We start from the raw sequence: 17,641 nt of genomic DNA on the forward strand, positions 1-17,641 counted from the left end.
AGATAGTGACCTGAGCCGAAGTCAGACGCGTAACCGACTGAGCCACCCAGGTGCCCCCGCCGTGCTTTCTTATCACTTAGGACAGGCCTATCAACCTGCCGTCTATTTTTGTATGGCCCACAAGCTAAGAATGGCTTTTATATTTGTAAATGTTTTTTTAAAAACACACAATAAAATAATACTTCATGACGCACAAATTGTATGAAATTTAAATTTCAGTGTCCATAGATGAATATTCTAGGGTATTTATACACATAGAAGAACACAGTCATGCCTCTCCCCTTATATGTTGTCTATGGTGCCACAACGGCAGAGCTGAGTGGTTGTGACAGAGACCGTCTGGCTCACAAAGCCTAAAACACTTACTATCCGGCCCTTTAGAGAAAAATGTTGCCAATCAATCCCTGACTTATAATACTTATTTTATACGTATCAAGAGAACTCTTTTAGATTTATTTACTTTTTTAATCATACACCATTCTATTGCATTCTTGATGAAATAAGATATATAAGCGAGTTTTATTTTTTATTTATTTATTTATTTATTTTTTTAAATTCTTTTTTTCAACGTTTTTATTTATTTCTGGGACAGAGAGAGACAGAGCATAAACGGGGGAGGGGCAGAGAGAGAGGGAGACACAGAATCGGAAACAGGCTCCAGGCTCTGAGCCATCAGCCCAGAGCCTGATGCAGGGCTCGAACTCACGGACCGCGAGATCGTGACCTGGCTGAAGTTGGACGCTTAACCGACTGCGCCACCCAGGCGCCCCTATAAGCGAGTTTTAAACAGGCTAGAACATTAAATCTTCTTGTTCAGAGCCCTATTCTCAATTATCTTTTTTTTTAAAGTTTTACTTATTTAAGTAATCTCTACACCCAACGTGGGGCTCAAACTCACGACCCCGAGATCAAGAGTCACACACTCTACCACTTGAGCTGGCCAGGTGCCCCCCTCAATTATCTTTTTATTTTATTAAAAATTTTTTTTTAATTTTTTTGATTTTTTAAAATTTACATCCAAATTAGTTAGCATATAGTGCAACAATGATTTCAGGGGTAGATTCCTTAATGTCCCTGACCCATTTAGCCCATCCCCCCTCCCACACTCCCTCCAGTAACCCTCTGTTTGTTCTCCATATTTATGAGTCTCTTATGTTTTGTTCCCCTCCCTTTTCTTACATTATTTTTGTTTCCCTTCCCTTATGTTCATCTGTTTTGTCTCTTTAAGTCCTCATATGAGTGAAGTCATATGATTTTTGTCTTTCTCTGATTGACTAATTTCACTTAGCATAATACCCTCCAGTTCCATCCAGTTGCAAATGGCAAGATTTCATTCTTTTTGATTGCCGAGTAATACTCCATTGTATGTATGTATATATATACATGTAGATATATACCACATCGTCTTTATCCATTCCTCCATCGATGGACATTTGGGCTCTTTCCATACTGTGGCTATTGTCGATAGTGCTGCTATAGACATGGGGGTGCATGTGTCCCTTTGAAACAGCACACCTGAATCCCGTGGATAAATGCCTAGTAGTGCCATTGCTGGGTCGTAGGGTGGTTCTATTTTTAGTTTTTTGAGGCACCTCGATACTGTTTTCCAGAGTGGCTGCACCAGCTTGCATTCCCATAAACAATTTTTTTTTCATGTTTATTTATTTTTGAGAGAGAGAGCATGAGCGGAGGAGTGGCAGAGAGAGAGACACAGAATCTGAAGCAGGCTTCTGGCTCCGAGCTGTCAGCACAGAGCCCGACGCAGGGCTCAAACCCATGAACCGTGAGATCGTGACCTGAGCCAAAGTCAGTAGCTCAACCCACTGAGCCACCCAGGCGCCCCTCTCAATTATCTTTTTAATCGACACTTGTCACCATCTATGTTTCTCCACACAACACTGTACTCTGTGCCTGTCGGAGACACAGCATTTTTAAAATCCTCATTCTGGCATAGGTAGCTTCTCTTAATTCTCCTCCTTATCTCCGGGATTTTTATCAAAGGCGCTGACTTGCAAGAACTGATGTTCACGCACAGGTAGCGACATCTACAGCTGGCTCTGTGACAGCCGGCTGGGATAAAACCACGCTGGTTTTCTCCCGTTAAAAAGTGCGAGCGTTGGGGGAATGTGCACTTTCGAATGTGTGAAATCCGAGGCTTGGCACGTTGCCTGGCCTGAAGGAACACTCAGTCCACGCGAGGTTCCCTCTCACCATACCCTCGCCCCTTTCCCCTTGCAACCCAAGAGAAGTCGATGAGATGCGTTGGTCGCAAGCAACAGAAACCGGCTTGCAGTGATTGAAGAGTTTCCTTGGAAGGGTGGAGGTGCTAATGGAACTGAAAGAACGGCTGACCACCTGCTTCCAGCTTTTAGAGCAGGGGAAGCACTTCAAGAAAGAACCTGGAGCAATCTTCCCATTGGAGCAGGGCTGGGTGTGGATCCTGGAGGGGCACTGGGATTCGGCGGGGGAGGGGGGGGTAGGAGGTGTCCGTCCGGCTGGCCGGGAGGCGTGCACTCACCATCTGTTGGGTGCCCACCACCTACTGGGCACTGTGCATACAGGACGTGTGGGGGGGAGGGGGCATCGCTCAGGAAGAGTGATGGGAGATACAGGCACAGGAGTAGAGGCCGGTTTCTGGAAGATCTTAGTGTATAAAAAGCCCCCAGTTTTTATAAACAGGATCCCGTCCAAAGCTCTAGAAGGTTTGTTTGGTTATCCCGGCCCTAGCTTTTCACGACCTGGGGGGCGGCCAGTTTAGTGGATGCACCGTGTGTCCTTGACTCTCCAGATGGTTCCCATCTTCAGACTCGACTGAGGAGCCCGGATGAGGGGTGTGTGGATGCCCACTCCCACCGAGGACGCTGAGAAAGCAAAGGCAAGGGCCTGGCGCCTGGGAAGGAGGGCTCCCTGGGCAGGAAGGTGCTGCACTGGGAGGCCCGGCGGGCAGCCAGCCGCTCGGTGGTATGAAACAGCCCAGAATTTCCGCGGGGAGAGCCAAGCGTGGAAGCAGCTCTTAAAGCGTCGCTTCCAACCGTCGGGGCGGCCAGGGAGCGCGGTGCCAAGTGCAAGACTGACAGAGTGACCCAGGGGAGCCTCGGAATCAACACTTGGCCCGGGGGGTCTGGCCGCAGGTCAGCAACAACACGGGCGGCAGCGATAGCAGGAAGGGAGCACCCGGGTTCCGGAGGGGAGAGTGGAAACCCACATCCGCCCGGCCGACCCCCTCCCTGGGAACAGCGCTACCTTTGTGCTCCTTCCAGAGCCACGCTGTGTGTCAGGGAGCGCAGGTACTCACCTCCTCCGGCGGGAGAAATACCTCCTCCGTCCGGGAGAAACTGCTTTGCAAGGGAAAAGTGCTGTGATGGTGCAAAACCCCACCCCTGCCGGTCTGACTCGGTTGAGTGGCTCCTTCCAAAACTCGCGACAGGAAAACGTTCCTGCCCTCATGGCCTTACTCTGAAGGACGTACTAGTTCGGGTCTCTCCGGGGAAGGCGGGGGCAACCCGAAGCCGGGGGAGCCGGGGCCTCCCACAGGCATAGAGCGGAGCGTGTTGGTCCTGGGAAGCCCCACAGAGCAGGGGAACGGGGCGGGGGCTGCTTTATAAACCAGGCCCTCTAGAAGGTTCTTCTCTTTGGCCTCATAAAACCTCCTCCCCGACCAGTTCCCCTGCCTGATCCCCCCACTCTGTTCATTCAACTCAGTTTAACCCATATTAATTGAGCAACTACTAGGAGGCAGGCCCTGTTGGGGCTTTGGGGGGCTAGATCAGTGAATGAAATAGAGAAACATCCCTGCTTTAACCGAGATCGCATTCTAGGTGAGGGGGGCTTGGGGGACAATAAAATAAATAATAAGCACAATATACAGGTAATTTATACAGCCTGGCACAGGGATCCTGTGGGCATTAGCAGAGTCGATAGATGGAAAAGCTCGAGAACCATGAGTTTTCACACCTAGCGCTCATCAGGCTAATGTTATCAGAGGCAGCGGAGTGGAAGGGCTGAGATCTGGCTCTCAAACTGGATGCCCGGCTTCCGACCCCGCCTCTGCTGTGACCCCCTGCAGGGCCTGGGCAGAGTAGCTCACTTCTCTGGGCTGAGGTCTCCCCTCTGGGCAGTGGGGAGAATGGTACTACTTAGGCTGGGGGCTGCCCCCCCGGGATTAACTGAGATGATAAAGCAAAGCCCTCAGTGTGGTTCAGCCACGGCTTCCTTGCCCTGTGCTTGTTGGCCGAGGTTGTTAACCCTCTTTTCTCCACACCCCCCTGCACCGGCTGCTGACTATTGAAACCAGAGCCTCCTTAAGGGCCAGCTGCGATGTCACCCCCTGTTTATAGCATAGAGTGTGCTGGGAAGCCCCACAGAGCAGAGGAATGGGGCAGGGGCTGCTTTATAAATCACGCCCTCTAGAAGGTTCTAGACTGCTTACTCTGCCCAAGGCACTGTGCCGCTTTGGTTTTAAACTCCTTATTTTGAAATAATTTCAAGCTCACAGTTGAAAGTTGCAGGAATAATACAGGGGGCCTCCATATACCCCTTAACCAGATTCATCATTTTTTAACGTTTTGCCACATGTGTTTTAGCACCATCTTTTTTTTTTTTTTTTTTTTTTTCCTGGATCGTCTCATAAAGACCGCAGACATCATGCTCCTTTGCCCTTTATACTTCTGTGTGTGATGCTTAAAAACGAGGACATTCTTTCGGGTAACCACAGCACAGTTCTCAAATTCTGGAATTTCACATTGAGAATAATACTTTAATCGAAAGTTCAAATTCCAGTTTTGTCCATTGTCCCAATTATGTCTCTCCCAGCATTTTTTCCTCTAGTTCAGCATCCCGTCCAGAATCATTACTGCATTAGTTGTCATGTGCGCTTGGGGACTTAGGATTCACTTCACAGCCATGGAGTTCTGTCCCTAACATTTAAAGGCCCCGGGCAGGAGCCCTAAAGGAGACACACGAGCCATAGGTCTAAATATCTAAAGGATATTTTTGTTCAAAATAACATTCACTAAAATACGTTCTCTCCTCCTGCTTTGACAGATAGGCTCTCATAACCACTGGGAGATCCATTTTCCAGCGTAGAATTCCTGAAGTCCCTGGGGTTCTCTGTGCCGGAATCCATGACTTGGGAAGAATGGCCCCCTCTCTCGGACCTGTAGCCTGCCCACTTTCTCTTGCCATCCGGACTCTGTCCACATCACTAGGAACTTTGTTTGCACACGAGTGGACACCCCACTCTGCCCTTCCGAGTTTCATCTGTGCCCACAAATGGCTGCCCTTTGGACCACCGCTTGGACTCAGGGGCATGCACACGAGTGACGTGACAGGGAAGAGGCCTCCTCAGGTCCACGTGGACCAAGAATTCTGGCCTTGGTTACCGTTGGCATTGGCCATCTGTGGCACGACTTGAAAGAGGAGAGGAGGCATGGGCTCCAGGTGAATATGTCCCTGGGGCCCCACAGATTCCTTATTCTGTGGAGATGGGTGACTCGTAGGACAGTCAGAACAGGGTCCTGAAATCGAACAGAGGTCCCTCTGTGTAGGTCAGGGGGTGGTGTCGAAAACACGGTCTCCATGTTCAAGAGCTTGGAGTCTAACAAAGAAGATGCACAGATAATCATAATCCTATGAAGTCAGTGCTCAGGGAGAGGTGAGCCCACACCATTACTACCCTCTCAGAGCCCTTTTCTTCCTCTAACCTGGCAATCCTTTATTTGTCCCTGTCATGGTAGCAGCTCGGTCACCTGTGTAGGCACCGTTACCCTCCTTGACTTGCCTTGGTGGTAAGAACTGGACTTTTTGGCTCTGCATTTCTTTCTTTTAAAAAATTTTTTTTGAAATGTTTATTCATTTTTGGGAGAGAGAAACAGAACGTGAGCAGGGGAGGGACAGAGGGATACAGAGACACAGAATCGGAAGCAGGCTCCAGGCTCTGAGCTGTCAGCACAGAGCCCGACATGGGGCTCGAACTCACAAGCCATGAGATCATGACCTGAACGGAAGTCAGACGCTCAACCGACAGAGCCACCCAGGTGCCCCTGGCTCTGCATTTCTTAGCGCTCAGTATAGTGTGTGTACCCGCATAGGCCTCCAGAAGACAAGGACTGGATGAATGAACAAAGGCACAGCTGATAAATGGATGGATAGGTGGGTGGGAAGATGGATGAATGGACTGCTTTATGGAGAGATGGATGATTAGATGGGCGGCTGGGTGAATGGATGGATGTTTGGATGGGTGAATGGGTAGTGGATGGACAGGCATGTGATTGGACGGGTGTAAGTACCTGTGGCTAGATGGATGGATAGATGAGTGAACAGATGTTTAGATGGGTGGCTGATGGATGAATGGTCAATGTCTGATCTTTCTTGAATGGCAGATCAAGGGAAGGGCAGTGACCAGAACCATCAGTCCTGTAAAGGTCCCGGAGGTGGTTATGTGACTGGCCAAAGTCACCAGAGGGTGTCAGCAGCAGAGCTGAAAAGACAACCTGAAGTTCTCGACTTCTGGAATCACCACTTCTGCCATGGAATGGAGCACCTTCCAACCTACAAGCATCGTCCAGCCTGACTCTCCCCCCAGACTCGCACAGAAGTCGAAGCACTCTATACTGCCACAAAACTGGGTCATCGACAATTAATCTCTCCAAGTTTCCATGTGAAATCTCCTGCTACATGCCTAAGAATTTTTAAAATTCTTTTAAAAATATATATTTCTCATTAGCCCTTCCTGCTGCCTCAGCTTTCAGCAAAAACTTAGAGCATAAAAGCCAATTTACCACATGCTCCCAAACGATTCACGGGTTTGAAACAGCAACAAAGACTAGGACTGGCCACATGCAGGAAAAAAAAAAAAAAGAGAGAGAGACGACAAAGAAGATTAATTGCCTTTGGAAATAGAAGATAATCATTGGGAGCACAGTGATAGTCTGTGCCAGTGGGAAAGCATTTTCAGAAATACCATATTAGTGTCACAGAGAGCTGGGCTCAAGCTCCCACTGTGACCTCAAAGGGCCAAGTCATGTGGCTGGTAACGGGATGGGTGGGGGGGAAGGGGGAAGGCCTAATGATAGTCCTGTCCTTGCTAGCTCTGCCCATTTTGGCATCAGAATGTCCCCTCCAGGGGTTGCCCCTGGAGGGGTTGACAAATGGCCAGGTGACTCTCACCTGGAGAACTGTTCAGCTTTTGGGGCTTCTTAAGGGCTGGGGAGGACCCTGAGGCAGGGTGGAGGGTGGTGGGCAGCAGTCAGCGGCTGCAGCATCTGACCCCAGGAGAGAACAAGAGAAAGAGAAGCAGAGCAAGTGGGAGAGAACTCACTCCGCGCGCTCTCCTGGACTTCTTCCAGACCCCCAGGTGCCCCCACCTTCCCCCTCTCCCCCCGTCCCTCCCACTGGCACGAGCAGCCAGCTCCCAAGGAGCCACCGGGACAGGAAGCAGCGGCAGGTCCACAGCTGGGTGCTGGGAAGCTGGCGCACGGGAGGCTGAGGATGGGAGGAAATTTGTTTCGGGTGTGGCACCCAGATGGTGGGGGTGCGGGGGGAGAGGAGCGGGGCGAGATAAGAAGACACAGCGATTTAACCAGAAAGAGGGGGGTTGCTCAGGGCCGGGAGTGTTAGATCCCTCTCATTACAGCCGCAGAAACAGCTTTCCTTCTGCCAGCTCTCCACGGCACATGGAGCATCATGATTCACTCGGCCCACAGTCTAATAACCACCTGTCCACGATGGCAGCCGCCAGCCACACGTGGCTATGGAGCACGTGAAAAGTGGCCCATCCCAACTGAGACGACCCAGAAGCGTGAAATACACTCAAAGAGCTAGTATGAAAAAAAAAAAAATGTACAGTAGCCCATTAATGAACTTTGTATTGATTACGTATTGAAACAATACTATGTGCACACACGGTTTAAACAAAAGAAATAAACGTTGATTTTGCTGTTTGGGGGCACCTGGGTGGCTCAGTTGGTTGAGCGTCTGACTCCTGGTTTTGGCTCAGGTCACGATCCTGGGACTGAGCCCCATATCAGGCTCCACACTGAGCACTGAGGGTGCAGCCTGCTTGAGCTTCTCTCTCAATCCGTCTGCCTCCCTCCCTTGCTTGTGCTCACTCTCTCTCTCTCTCTCTCTCTAAGTAAAAACAGAAAATCACTGTTTCCTTTTACTTTATTCAATGTGGTGATGAAAATATTGGAAATTACAGATGTGGCTCATATTCGTGGCTCACACTGTATCTCCACTGATCAGCGCTGGTCTGTGGCTTTATTTGCTAAGTCCGCCTCCAATAATTCCATCAAATTCAATCAATACTTGAGGTGAAGGATACCACCCAGGGTATAAAGATGTTCTCAAAGCATTGCTGCATATCAGAATCACTCGTTGAGCTCTTAAAACTGCCCCCACTTGGCTGTACACAGACTAACGATGTCAGAATCTCTAGGCGCGCGACCCTAGACCTTAGTGTTCTTTTAAAGCCCTCCACAGGGTTCCAACATGCGGTCAGATTGAGAACCAGAGCTTTAACATATGGGGCTCAATATTAAGTGAAACAGAAGGATCTGAAATACTACTGTGTAAAGCAGCCTGGGATAATTAGTCAACGTGGGAGATTCCAGAGCCATGGAGGAGAGGAGAGGAAGGTGCAGCTCCTTTTGGGAATCAGGGTGAAGGGGGATTTGGATAAGGCCTTGAGTTGGGGGCTTCCGGGTTGAAATGGGCTGAGGGTGCAGGTGAATTGCCAGGCAAAGAGGATGCCATGGACAAATCCCCGGACGAGGGAAGATCCCAGGGTGGGAAGGTGGCTGGGAGGCCAGAGAGTTTCGGGATCCTATGGAGCTCCAGGAAGAGGTGATTCTCCTCGAGAGATCAAGGTTGGCAAGGTAGTGGGCCAGAACCTACAGGTCATTGAAACCCAAGATTCAGGACCGAGGAAGCCTAGAACGGCTGAGTGAAGGAGTTGGGCACTCGGCTGGTGATTTGGAGGGTGACAGATTTGGTGGGGGGAGGAGGGAGGAGGGACAAGAGAGGCAGAGCCACGTGGCTTGGCTCTAAACTAAATGATCACCCTTCCAGGGGGGCCATGCCCTAGTCCAGTTCTGAGTAGGCTCACGGCAAGGGTTGGAATAAAGCAAATAGTCAAGAGTTTCAAAGAAACTGCCAGTAGTCTGCTCCCACCTGGTTGCTAGAAAGAGCAGGGAAACGTGAGAGTATTACCTTCAGTTTGCCCAAAGTTTCCGGTTTTGCCCTCCGTGAAGCAACCCTTCAAGGCACTGGTGTTTGCCCACAGTGATCCGCGGGGACAAGCTAAGGGCCCGTTGTGGTTCTCAAGAGCAGGCCTCACGTTGGCACCTGTGCCCTCCGGGCCATGGTCCCCGCTTGCTGCTGGAGAAACCCTGCAGGAGCAGGTGTATTTCCAAAGTCATGACTCCTTGTCCCCACGGGCGGCTAACCTGGGCCAGCCCACCCCACCCTCTCCCTCAATTCTGTGTGTCCTTGCTTACCAACCTGCAACAACATCTCATCCTGCCCAAAAATAGCCCCTTCACCCATGCACACTTTTTTTTTTTTAAGTTTATTGATTTATTTTGAGAGAGAGATGGCGGGGGGGGGGGGGGGCGGGGCGCAGAGAGAGAGGGAGAGAGAGGATCCTGATGCGGGGCTCGAACTCACGAACCATGAGATCACGGCCCGAGCCTCAACCGAGAGTCGGACACTTAACTGCCTGAGCCCCCCAGCGCCCCAACCCACGTGCAACTTCTAAGGCAGTAAATCATGAACCGCTGCTTTGAGTTGTCGAAATGTTTAGAATCACGTCTTCCAGGAAAAGACATCAGTGGGTGTCTGAAGGCTGTTGTCCGTCTACCTCAGGGCAAGTAATGCCCACTGCAAAATATTCAATGGGCTGCTCGGGCTGCCTCGGTGACCCGCAGGCTGACAGTTCTGGGCCAGCCCGGACAAGTTAATGCCATATACCAGGGTCAAGGTGATCTTTAAGGAAAGCTTGTTCTTGTAACCCATGGGACGGGTTCAAGGAAATATCTATTAATTGTGACTCCTTTGCTAAAACAGCCACTCCCCTTTGCAGCGGGCTTTCCGCCAAGGAGGCATTTATCGTACTTGAGTGGCAGAATTCCCCTGGGAACACCTGGTTTTCTTTCAGAAGGAAGCTCAGTCTTTCCCTCTGAAGCTGGCCCCTCTGCCAAGCTGACGGTAATCTGCTTTCCGGGTCCTCCGGTGTCGGAGCAGAGACCAGCTCGGGGAACGAAGTCCCAGGGCACGCTCACAGGACGAGGCCTGAAGAATACAGACCCGCTGCTGAGGATGCTAAGACCACCTTGCTCTCTGGTCTCAGCCAGTCAGGCCCTGGGCTTTCCTTTCTGCTTGTCTATTCTGTTAATGCATCAGTTGCTACAGCAGATAATAGTGCTCAGGGCTGCCGGAGGAATTGAACTTTAACCCACCAAACCGTGGATGAGAGTAAAGCACGCAGTGGGGGAGACGGGAACGGTCAGCTAGGACGTAGACAGGGTGGCCTACGTCCGGCCTGTCTGTGTTCCACCCACCCCAGAAGCCTGAGGGTGGGAGGAGCCAGCCAGGTTGTCCCAGCGCATGAGACACGACCTGAAAAATGACCAAATACACAGGTTCCTATGGCACTTGCCACGGGGACGGAATTGAAATGCAGACAGAATACAATTTAGTGGATTTTCCTCGAAGAGATTTTCGCCTACGGCTAATTCCGACTCTTACTTTACAGACAGGAAGGCAGCTCGGAGAGTTTTAAGTGGTTAACTGAATCCGCACAATACAAACAGGCCCCAGGCCATCCAAATTTGCACCTATTTGCAAGCGGACGCGGGGTGCAAAATTGTTGCCGCAGTTGCAGCTTGCTCACGGAGTCTTCTTCCTGCTCGACCGGTTCAGCCTATATCTCCGGAGCAACAGTCATGCTCACTGCTGCGGGATACAGTATCCGGCAGACAGTAGTTGCTCGATAAACGTTTTTGAAAACATGACAGAGAAGACAGAAGCGTTCTTCTTAAGGGACCCGCAGACCAGTGTGGACGGGGCTACAAACAAACCGTGGCAGTGCGGCGTGCAGGGTGCCGGAGTGCGTGGTGGCAGCTTGGCCTCCAAAGGAAGGCAGCGCAGGCTGTCCGGGAGAGGTGGCGGGACGTGGGTGTTGGAGGTGAGTTTGTTGGGTTTGCCCAGATGACAAGGGGGCAGGGCATTCCGCGGAAGGAAAGCCCACCGGGTTCGTTCAAGGAAAAGCAGCTGATTCCAGCCTGTGAGTATGGTGCCACCGTCACCGTCCTAGGGACCTAGCAGGTGGGCATGCACTATCGTGCAGCTCAGCACCAGACTTGTGAACAGTCAGTGTTGCACCCGAGCTGATGAGGCTGGTTACACACCCAGTCACTGACACCAGGGAAAAGTAACGAGCACCGCCTTTCTAAAGACCAGCTCTGATCCCAGCTGGCCTCAGTCTGCAGACTTGACGGGCTCCCTGCTGCCCAGGAAAATCCCCCCACCTGCCGTGTGAGACCTTATTAACCTGGCTGCCCTTCTGCCCTCACCTCAGGCCCCCTGCCTGGTCCTCTCTGACTCGGCCACATGGCCAGGTTGTGCACACTAACTCTGGCCAGTTACCCCACCTGCACAGTGTCCCTGCTTCGGGTCCACTCAGCTAGTCATTCTTCGAGAACCATGTGAATCTACTCTCTGGATCTTTCTTCAGTGCTCTACACCAGTGGTTCTCTATTCCGATTGGTCAGTAGGCTGCCTCCGGGCCCTTTAAAACATCACCAGATCTGACTGGCCCCAGACCATTGAATCAGACTCTCTGGGTGGGGCCTGGGTCTCACAGTTCTGGAGGCTTGAAGTCTAAGACCAACGTGTCAGTTGGATTGGTTCCTTCTGAGGCCTCACTCTTGGCACATAGATGGTGTCTTCTCCCTGTGCCTTTCTGTCATCTTCCCTCTGTGCCGAGCTCTTGGCCCAAATATCCCCCTTGATAAGGACACAAGTCATATTGGACTAGGACCTACCCTAATGACTTCGTTTTAATTCAATTACCTTTCTAAAGGCCCTGACTCCGAGCCAGGTCACATTCTGAGCTGCTGGGAGTTAGAACAGACAGCATATGAATTTTATGGATTGAGTTATGGAACACAGCTCAGCCCCATCAGGGACTGTAGTCACTTCTCAGGTGCTGCCAGCCTATAGCCAGGCTCAGGACCTTGTTCTAAGCTGACGGGGCGGCCAGCACCTGCTAATGCTCCTGATAACACACTGGGGCGTCAGGAATTCTGTTCCGCTCTGAGGAACAGCATTCTGAGCACTGTGGTTTAAACAAATTAAGAGTTCCTTTTTCCTGTGTTAAGGAAGCACAGAAGGGGCGCCTGGGTGGCCCTGTCGGTGAAGCGTCTGACTCTTAACTTCGGCTCAGGTCACGATCTCACAGTTCGCGAGTTCAACCCCTGCATCAGGCTCTGCGTGACACTAACAGCATAGAGCCTGCTTCCGATTCTCTCTCCCTCTCCTTCCGTCTCTCTCTGCCCTTCCCCCTGCCGCCACGTGCTACCTCTCTTACTCTCTCAAAATAAATGAACTTAAAAAAGCACAGCACAGATAGGAGTCCTGGCAGAGGTCCAGTTAAACTTTCAGACCCCTCCCAGGTTATATTTTGTATTCTTTTTCTCAAAAAAGGCCCCCCTCAACTGGAGAAGCCTCAGGCCTCACAAAAGCCGGCTCTGTCCCACAGAACGACTCCAGGGTGGGGAAGGCTTCCTCACAGAGTCCCCAGGGACCCCGGCTCCTTCCAGTTCGTCTTTGGCCGTCCCCAATATGTGACTTTGATCCTTAGGGTCGCAGCATCATGATTCTGTTCCCACTTAAGCAATTCTCCAAAAGGCCCAAGCTTCTGTTTACATCTTACTGGTCAGAACTGGGACGCATGGTCCCCTAGCTGCAAGGGAGCTGGGACTGTGGTTCTTCAGCTGGGCTCGTTGTCTCCCGGAACAAGAGGACAGACACGTAGCACCGCCTACTGTGGCTCCCCACATCTGCGGTGTCTGACCGGTCCCCTGTCTGTTTCCCACTTAGATCTGCTCATGCCCTCAGCCGTGTGGGAGCTGGCCCAGAGGAGGAGGTGGCCTGTGGCCGGGACCTGAAGGACAGATAAGGTAGCAACGTCGGAGACAAAAGGAAGGACATCCAGGGAGGAGGGAACAGCATGAGCAAAGTCGCGGGCATGGAAAAGAACGGGTCTGGGGGTAGCTGGTAAAGGGTTTGGCATGGTTCCAATACAGGGTAGTGAGACAGAAGGTGAAGACAAAGCGGGAGGGCCTCGAAGCCTCTATAACCCTGATTCACCAAATAGCCCTGATTCACTAGTCATAGAAATGGCACCTGGGGGCTTTCAGAGCTAGCTCGACTGAAGGACTACCTTTGGCTGCATGACTCAGCCTGACAACGTGTTCAACTCAGCCATTCACCATAAATCCCGGATGGAAAACAACCCTGGCCTCGTTTTCTATAAAATTCCCCCATGAGGCGCCTGGATGGCTCGGTCGGTTAAGCATTCGACTCTTGATTTCGGCTCAGGTCATGATCTCACAGTTCATGAGTTCAAGCCCTGCATCGGGCTCTGTGCTGAATGTGCAGAGCCTGCTTGGGAGTCTCTCTCTCTCCCCCTCTCTCGGCCCCCTCTCCCGCTTGTGCTCTCTCTCTCTCTCTCTCTCTCAAAATAGTCTTTAAAAAATACATAAATAAAATTCCTCCTGAAGATGCATATTTGGGAGAGAGGAAATATTCTATGCAGATAGTCTATTGCATTTATCACCCTTTACCCTTCCCTCTATCTCCGCATACACACTTTTGACAACTTCGAGGGCAAGGGTGCCTTTACTAGCCTGGGCATGCTCACTGCCCACACTTGCTGCTTTCCTGGAGCTGAGCCATCAGCGGCACTTTGTTACAGAAACTGTGGCAAGACAGACATAGGACACGGCCAGCAGGGCAGGTATGGGGCACTGCTCTGCTTCAGTGGGGGACAGACTCCTGACATCACTTCCCCATCCCAGCTCAGGGCTGGGTCAGAACAAGGTGGGTGCTGAGCCGGGCAGCGTCAGTTGGGGGAGCAAGGTGAAAGCTTCCGGCAATCTCCTTGTGGCTGATCCCGGCCCGGGGTGAACAGGGGAGGTAAGACACGCCTTGTCTCTGAAAGGGACAGAAGTGGCACCAGAAACTGACAGATCTGAGGCTCGTACCTGAGGTCATCTGTCTTTAGGTTCCCAGGTTGTCCCGGCATGCCAGGAGCCCCTGGGGGATACCTATGCACCCCCCCCCGCCCCCCTGCCCCCCAGCCCCCTGCCCCCATCCTGGGACGTGCCCTGGACGTGCCTTGAAGACTCACATAACTTGGGTGGGGTCGGAAAGTCCTCCAGGACCCAGCCAAAGGCAGAGCAGGTGCACAAGATTCTCTCCCTCCTCCCTGAGCACTGCGGTGAGTGGGGCTCCTCCCAGGAGGAGCCAGGGGGGCTTCCCTTCCCCAGCTGGCTGCCTGGAGAAGCTAGGGATTCATGCACTGCTTCGGAAGGACACAGGGCGTGGAGGGGCTGAAGGGGAAAACAAGTCCCTTCATAGGTGTTTCTTTCACTTACAGCACAACCACGCTCGTAGGCTGCTCCCACCAAAGCAGGTCTAAGGGAGTGGAGGCAAATCTGAGCCCCGAGCCAAGGAGCTTCTCACTATCCTTAATGCCATAGTTTTTTCGGTTGCTGAGTGAAGTAAAACTGCCCCTTTGATGAACACCACTAGCAAGGGTGACTGTAACCACGGAGAAGTCAGGAAGGTCTTCTTGGTTGAGTTCCTCAAAATGCCCGTATTCCAGGGCTACTCTTGTTTCATTTATTTTTTTAAAACATTTTTTTTTTCAACGTTTATTTATTTTTGGGACAGAGAGAGACAGAGCATGAACAGGCGAGGGGCAGAGAGAGAGGGAGACACAGAATCGGAAACAGGCTCCAGGCTCTGAGCCATCAGCCCAGAGCCCGACGCGGGGCTCGAACTCACAGACCGTGAGATCGTGACCTGGTTGAAGTCGGACGCTTAACCGACTGCGCCACCCAGGCGCCCCTTGTTTCATTTATTTTTTGAGAGAGAGAGAGGGAGAGGGAGGGAGTGGGGGAAGGGCACAGAGAGAGGGGGACAGAGGATCTGAAGCAGGCTCAGTGCTGACAGACTGACAGCAGCAAGCGTGACACGGGGCTCGAACCCACAAACTGCAAGATCACGACCTGAGTCAAAGTCAGACGCTCAACCGACTGAGCCACCCAGGGGGCTCCCGAGGTTACTCGTACACCCACCAGCTTGAGAAGCACTTGCCCATCCCCGGGGGAGGATGTGTAGCATGAAAGTTACAGCCTGGGTTCAAATCCTGACCACCATGGTGTGGCCCCAGACTACTTGCTTGACCCCTCCGTGCCTCGGTTTTCTCACCTGTAAGACAGGTGTAATAGTACTAACTTGACAGTGTGGCTCAAAGGAAATAAGGCATTTGATGTGCTTAGCACACTTCCTGGCACATGGTAGAGCCTCCAGAAAGAAAATCGGGGCGCCTGGGTGGCTCAGTCGGTGAAGCGTCCGACTTCGGCTCAGGTCACGATCTCGTGCCCCGTTGAGTTCGAGCCCCGTGTCGGGCTCTGTGCTGACAGCTCGGAGCCTGGAGCCTACTTCAGATTCTGTGTCTCCCTCTCTCTCTGCCCCTCCCCTGCTCATGCTCTGCCTCTCTCTCTCTCTCTCTCTCTCAAAAATAAATAAACCTTGAAAAAAGTTTTTAAAGAAAGAAAATTGGCTACTTTTGTTGACGGAATGTTAGAACATTTGAGAGATGCCTAGGTTAATGGAAATAGTTTTCTTCCTTGGAACGCAGGCTGCCAGCTTTCCTGTCCTGCCGGGGCTCACAACCCTCCCTGTTCCTCTGAGCACCATCTCCCAACTCAGAGGGGACTCCTCCAACACTCCCGCAAGCCGTCACTAATACACGCCCTGAGCGGCAAGTTTTTGGTGGTAAGGAGTGTGAATGGGCTTAAGCGCGTCTCCTTACCACGGAGACCCAAGGAGCTGAGAGCAAAGACTTACCCAGTACCTGCAGAGAAGACCCCATACAAACGACTTTGCTTAAACGTAAGGAGATGCTCAACCTTCGTCATGGAAAACAAAACTACGGCACAATTTACATCCCGTTAGATACCGTATTTCACCTCCCCGATGAGCAAGGCTCAAAAGGATTGCAAACAACCCACATGTCCATTTTTAGGAGGCTGATGAGGTCTGTTGCAGGTCATGCAGACCACGAAGAGGAATGGAGGAAACATTATCCGAGGTGTTTGCTCACATCGAGCAGCAGACAGCGAGTATAATGTGCTGCCGAGTAGGTAAGGAGGAGTCGCAGAGCATTTGTATGTGTGACGGAGTCTGTGCGGCCCATCTCTGGAATATTCCCACCAAATCAAGGGAAAGCAGTGGAGGCCTCTGGGGAAGGAACTAGGACCAGGTGGGGTCTGCACTCTCTTTGTTACCTCTTGACTTTCGGCTTTGAAGACTTTTATCCTATTTTGTGCGTGGCTGGAGACGAGCAATTTAAGTATTTTTTTTTTTTAATTTTTTTTTTCAACGTTTATTTATTTTTGGGACAGAGAGAGACAGAGCATGAATGGGGGAGGGGCAGAGAGAGAGGGAGACACAGAATCGGAAACAGGCTCCAGGCTCTGAGCCATCAGCCCAGAGCCCGACGCGGGGCTCGAACTCACGGACCGCGAGATCGTGACCTGGCTGAAGTCGGACGCTTAACCGACTGCGCCACCCAGGCGCCCCACAATTTAAGTATTTTAACCCACAGCAGCAGGGTGAAGGCAGGCCTAGATTTCAAAATAGGAAATTCCGAGTCTTTTCACAAAATACACATGACACAAAGCCTATGAGTGCGCATCGAAATCAAAGTCTGTGCCAAAACGCTGCTTGCTTAGGATGATGTCTGGCGGTGGGGGGTGAGGGTTTTGCAGGAGCCATTCGCCTGGGGACCAGATGGAAGTTGCTAGTTAAACTCTTGCCCAGTCATTGGGAGGCCAACCTCCTAACACAGTTGGGGCTGGAATGCGCAACAGAATCTCTCGAATTTTCTAGGCCCAAGCAGGATGTAACGTGGGGCCCTTAGGGAGGACAACCACCAAATCGTAAGTTCGTCCTGGGGAAGAACCGGGCCCCTCACACACACCGGAAGGCTGTTTTGTGTCGTCGTGACCACCAAGGGTAGCTCTAGCTTTGGTCAGAGCTGACAGAGGAAACCCTGTTGTCCCACTTCCTTGGGTCCCTCGGTCCCTCTCCTCCCCCGGCCCTCCGTGGCTAACAGAGTCAGACACTCCCTCAGCAGGGCCCCAGGAGCCCGCAGGGAGAGCTGCAGACCAGGGCCCTGAGGCCGCTCCCTGGCCTGATGCTGGCGCCGTTTCCCTTCATGGAGGTCCTGAGAGGCTGTGTCTTAGTGAGCTCGGGCTGCCGAAACAAGATTCCACAGAGTGGGGGGCTTAAACCCACACATTCATTGCTCAGTTCTGGAGGTGGAGGTCCGAGAGCAAGGTGCCAG

This window comes from Puma concolor, chromosome D2, assembly GCF_028749965.1.
Source record: "Puma concolor isolate L17-30 chromosome D2, mPumCon1.1.hap2, whole genome shotgun sequence".
NCBI lineage: Eukaryota > Metazoa > Chordata > Mammalia > Carnivora > Felidae > Puma > Puma concolor.